The following is a 6168-nucleotide window of genomic DNA, read 5'->3' on the forward strand; positions in this document are numbered from 1 at the left end:
AGGGGCTGGTTCCCCTCCCACTTAAGCCCATGGGGCCCTCCGGGATAGGTGGCCCCACCCGGTGGACCCCCGGGACCCTTCCGGTGGTCCCAGTACAATACCGGTGAACCCCGAAACTTTCCCGATGGCCGAAACTCGACTTCCCATATATAATTCTTTACCTCCGGACCATTCCGGAACACCTCGTGACGTCCAGGATCTCATCCGGGACTCCGAACAACTTTCGGTTTGCTGCATACTCATATTCATACAACCCTAGCATCACCGAACCTTAAGTGTGTAGACCCTATCACTAGTAGAAAAGGGGGCAATGGTCTAGGCCGGTCCAGCCCATTAGTCCCGTTTCAATCCAGAACCGGGACCAATGGGGGCATTGGACCCAGTTCTTGAGCCCCGGGGGCCGGCCGGGCCACGTGGGCCATTGGTCCCGGTTCGTCTGGACCTTTTGGTCCCGGTTGGCGGGACGAACCGGGACCAATGTGCCTTGCTCCTGGCCCACCACCATTGGTCCCGGTTGGGGGCATGAACCGGGACCAAAGGCTTCCTTTTAGTCCCGGTTCATGCCACGAACCGGGACCAATTAATTGCCTAGATATACCCCGCGAGCAGAGCACTCTCACTGCTCTGTTTTTCGTGGCCGGCGAGGAGAGAGCTTTGTGTTGCTCTAGCTCACCTCCTATGCACACGAGGTGTTCGATGGAATGCCCGAGCCATACTACTTAAGCTTTCTACTCTCCAAGCTCCAACTTCAAGCTCCATTTTTCTCAATATTTGTCTAGGTTTAGCGGTCCGTCATGTCCCGTCCCCGTCTTCACCGCCGTCGATCGCCCGCGTCGCTGGCACCACCGTCGTGAGCCTCTTGTTCTTATCTTCTTTCTGAAAGGAAAAAAACTCTTACTTGTATGTTTATATAGATACTTGTATAATTTTCTTACTTTTATTATTGCATCTTATATAGTGCGATGGTTTTGGTATCCGCCCCCGTCGGCCCTCGTCCTGTCTATGATTCAGATGTGGTATATATTATCTTTTCATAACTATTGGTTCATTTATTGTTTATCACAATTATGCCGACCAACGTGACATAGATTTTATTTATCTAGGAGGTTGTTGAACCGGAAATTCCAACCGACCCTATTGTCGAGAGGTTAAATTTAGTTGAAGAAGAAAACAATTTGTTGAAGGAAAAAATTAGAAAAATTGAGGAGGAGAAGATGATATTGGAGTTGCATGTTGCGGATGTCGTCGATGATCACAAGATCAAGATGGATGCAATGCGCTTGAAGATTAGAAAGATTAGAAAATATGCCATTCATACCGAGGCTTGGTATCATTATGCCATTGGATCAGTTGTTAGATTGGTTGCGATTATGATCGCATTTGTTTTCGCATTGAAATGTTTTACATAGTTTCAGTGTATGGTTTAATTAATTTAGATGCTCTGCAGAGCTTTATGTTGTTAGATGAGAACTATGTATGTACTTTGGTTTTAATGTGATGATGAACTTCTATTAATTTGGTCACTTAATTATATAATGCACGCAGATGAACCGGCAATGGATGTACGGTTCAAGACACACCTCTGAGTACATTAAGGGCGTGCATGATTTTCTCGAAGTGGCTGAGGCAAACAAGCAGAATGGTTTTATGTGTTGTCCATGCCCTGTATGTGGGAATACGAAGTCTTACTCTGACCGGAAAATCCTCCACACCCACCTGCTTTACAAGGGTTTCATGCCACACTATAATGTTTGGACGAGGCACGGAGAAATAGGGGTTATGATGGAAGATGGCGAAGAAGAAGAGTACGATGACAACTAGTGCCCCCTGAATACGGTGATGCTCCTGAAGATCAAGAGGAACCAGACGATGTGCACGATGATGCTGCAACGGGCGAAGCTGCTGAAGATCAAGAGGAACCAGACGATGTGCCCGATGATGATGATCTCCGCCGGGTCATTGTCGATGCAAGGACGCAATGTGAAAGTCAAAAGGAGAAGCTGAAGTTCAATCGCATGCTAGAGGACCACAAAAAAGGGTTGTACCCCAATTGCGAAGATGGCAACACAAAGCTGGGTACCGTACTGGAATTGCTGCAGTGGAAGGCAGAGAATGCTGTTCCTGACAAAGGATTTGAGAAGCTACTTAAAATATTGAAGAAGAAGCTTCCAAAGGATAACGAATTGCCCGACAGTACATACGCAGCAAAGAAGGTCGTATGCCCTCTAGGATTGGAGGTGCAGAAGATACATGCATGCCCTAATGACTGCATCCTCTACCGCGGTGCGTACAAGGATCTGAACGCATGCCCGATATGCGGTGCATTACGGTATAAGATCAGACGAGATGACCCTGGTGATGTTGACGGCGAGCCCCCCAGGAAGAGGGTTCCTGCGAAGGTGATGTGGTATGCTACTATAATACCACGGTTGAAACGTCTATTCAGAAACGGAGAGCATGCCAAGTTGATGCGATGGCACAGTGAGGACCGTAAGAAAGACGGGAAGTTGAGAGAACCCGCTGACGGGTCGCAGTGGAGAAAAATCGAGAGAAAGTACTGGGATGAGTTTGCAAGTGAGCCAAGGAACGTATGGTTTGCTTTAAACGCGGATGGCATTAATCCTTTCGGGGAGCAGAGCAGCAATCACAGCACCTGGCCCGTCCCTCTATGTATGTATAACCTTCCTCCTTGGATGTGCATGAAGCGGAAGTTCATTATGATGCCAGTTCTCATCCAAGGCCCTAAGCAACCCGGCAATGACATTGATGTGTACCTAAGGCCATTAGTTGAAGAACTTTTAGAGCTGTGGAATGGAAACGGTGTACGTACGTGGGATGAGCACAAACAGGAGGAATTTAACCTAAAGACGTTGCTGTTCGTGACCATCAACGAATGGCCCGCTCCGAGTAACCTTTCAGGACAGACAAACAAGGGATACCACGCATGCACGCACTGTTTACTTGACACCGATAGTATATACCTGGCAAGCTACAGGAAGAATGTGTACCTGGGCCATTGTCGATTTCTTCCGACCAACCATCAATGTCGAAAGAAAGGCAAGCATTTCAAAGGCGAGGCAGATCACCGGAAGAAGCCCGCCATGCGTACCGGTGATCACGTACTTGCTATGGTCAATGATTTACACGTAATCTTTGGAAAGGGTCCTGACGGACTAGCTGTTCCGAGTGACGCTGGGGGACACGCACCCATGTGGAAGAAGAAATCTATATTTTGGGACCTACCCTACTGGAAAGACCTAGAGGTCCGCTCTTCGATCGACGTGATGCACGTGACGAAGAACCTTTGCATGAACCTGCTAGGCTTCTTGGGCGTGTATGGGAAGACAAAAGATACAGCTGAGGCACAGGAGGACCTGCAACGTTTGCACGAAAAAGACGGCATGCCTCCAAAGCAGTATGAAGGTCCTGCCAGCTATGCTCTTACCAAAGAATAGAAGGAAATCTTCTTTGAATGCCTGCTTAGTATGAAGGTCCCGACTGGCTTCTCGTCGAATATAAAAGGAATAATAAATATGGCAGAGAAAAAGTTTCAGAACCTAAAGTCTCATGACTGCCACGTGATTATGACGCAACTACTTCCGGTTGCATTGATGGGGCTTCTACCGGAAAACGTCCGATTAGCCATTGTGAAGCTATGTGCATTCCTCAATGCAATATCTCAGAAGGTGATCGATCCAGAAATCATACCAAGGCTAAGGAGTGATGTGGTGCAATGTCTTGTCAGTTTCGAGCTGGTGTTCCCACCATCCTTCTTCAATATCATGACGCACGTCCTAGTTCATCTAGTTGACGAGATTGTCATTCTGGGCCCCGTATTTCTACACAATATGTACCCCTTTGAGAGGTTCATGGGAGTCCTAAAGAAATATGTCCGTAACCATGCTAGGCTAGAAGGAAGCATCTCCATGGGCCATCAAACAGAGGATGTCATCGGGTTTTGTGTTGACTTCATTCCTGGCCTTAAGAAGATAGGTCTCCCTAAATCGCGGTATGAGGGGAGACTGACTGGAAAAGGCATGCTTGGAAGGGACTCAATAATATGCAGGGACGGATATTCTTGGTCTCAAGCACACTACACAGTTCTACAGAACTCTACCTTGGTGACCCCGTATGTCGATGAACACAAGAACAGTCTGCGCTCCAAACACCCGGAGCAGTGCGACGACTGGATTACATGTGAACACATCAGGACTTTCAACAGTTGGTTGGAAGCACGTATCAGAGGTGACAACACTGTTTGTGATGAGCTGTACTTGTTATCTAGGGGACCATCTTTGACTGTATTGATTTGGAAAGGATACGAGATAAATGGGAATACATTTTACACGATTGATCAAGATCAAAAGAGCACCAACCAAAACAGGGGTGTCCGCTTTGATGCAACAACCGAGAGGGGAAATGACACATATTATGGTTACATAGTGGACATATGGGAACTTGACTACGGACATGATTTTAAGATCCCTTTGTTTAAGTGCAAATGGGTCAATGTGTCAGGAGGCGGGGTACAGGTAGACCCACAGTACGGAATGACAACAGTGGATCTGAAAAATCTTGGGTACACTGACGAACCGTTCGTCCTAGCCAATGATGTGGCACAGGTTATCTATGTGAAGGACATGTCTACCAGACCGAGAAAGAGAAAAGATAAGGAAGCGAATACATCATACGATGAGCCAAAGCGCCACATAGTTCTTTCAGGAAAAAGGGACATCGTGGGAGTGGAGGACAAGACAGACATGTCTGAAGATTATGAAAAGTTTCATGAAATTCCTCCCTTTAAAGTCAAGGCTGACCCCAGCATCCTCATAAACGATGAAGATTATCCATGGTTACGGCGCAATAAGCAAATGACACAAGCGAAGAAAAAGTGAAGACTTTCTCCCGCAACTATTATGATGATACCATGCCAACTTTTTAATTGACGAGTATGATACCATTGTCCGTTTTGTACATGCACATGCTATGTGTGGGTCAATTTATGATACCATGCCAACTTTCAACTTTTTCAGAGTTTATTTGAAATGCTTTAATGTCTTATGGTTCGGCCCTCGTAATAATTAAAAATAGCAACAATAAGTATTTTTTTGTAAGTAGAAACAAAATAAAATAAATAAAGCAAGAAAGAAAACAAAAAAACTAAAAAAAGTGGAAAGTTTATAATTTTCCTAAAACTAAAAGCAAAAAGAATTAAAAAATAAAGCAAAAAACAAAAGAAAATAAATAATGCAGAAAACAAAACAAAAAAACAACAATAAGTATTTTGTTGTAAGTAGAAACAAAATAAAATAAATAAAGCAAGAAAGAAAACAAAAAAACAAAAAAAGTGGAAAGTTTATAATTTTCCTAAAACTAAAAGCAAAAAGAATTAAAAATAAAGCAAAAAACAAAAGAAAATAAATAATGCACAAAACAAAACAAAAAAACTGGAAAAAAATAAAAATAGCAACAATAAGTAAAGAAAACAAAAAAACAAAAAAAATGCCCCCCAATGGGCCCCCACGGCCTGAATACGACTTGAATCCCTACTATGGGCCAGGATTCAGGCCCGCAGTAGGCCCAGAAGGCCCATCAGGCAAAGCAGTCACAACTAGGCCCATAAGCCTGCAGTAGAGAGGAGTTCGAGAGGGGTGCGGTAGTGGGGCTTATAAACCACTGCGCGCCCCTCTCAACTAGCGAGGTGGGACTAAACTTTGGCCCCGATGCGGGCAGCACAGGGGCCTTTGGTCCCGGTTGGTGGCACAAACCGGGACTAAAGGGGGGGCATTGGTCCCGGTTGGTGCCACCAACCGGGACTAAAGGCCGCAGCTTCCCGCCCTTTGGGCTGCCGAAAAAGAGGCATTTGGTCCCGGTTGGTGGCACCAACCGGGACTAAAGGGTGCATTAGTCCCTGTTTGTTCCACCAACCGGGACCAATGCTCCTTGTATATAAGTAGCACTTCGCAGTTTTGCAGAGTTCATCGCCACCAGTTGCCCCCCGACGACGCCGAGCACATCGATGCCGCCAGGCTGCCCCGACACCGCCCGCCGCCCCCGCCGTCGCCGTCGCCATCGCCCGCGCCCGTCATCATCGCCGGCCTCGATCCCCGAGCCCGCGCCGGCCTCCCCGAGCCCACACCGTCCTCCCCGAGCCCGTGCCCGCCATCG

Source organism: Triticum dicoccoides, chromosome 4A (genome assembly GCF_002162155.2).
Source record: "Triticum dicoccoides isolate Atlit2015 ecotype Zavitan chromosome 4A, WEW_v2.0, whole genome shotgun sequence".
Classification (NCBI taxonomy): Eukaryota; Viridiplantae; Streptophyta; class Magnoliopsida; order Poales; family Poaceae; genus Triticum; species Triticum dicoccoides.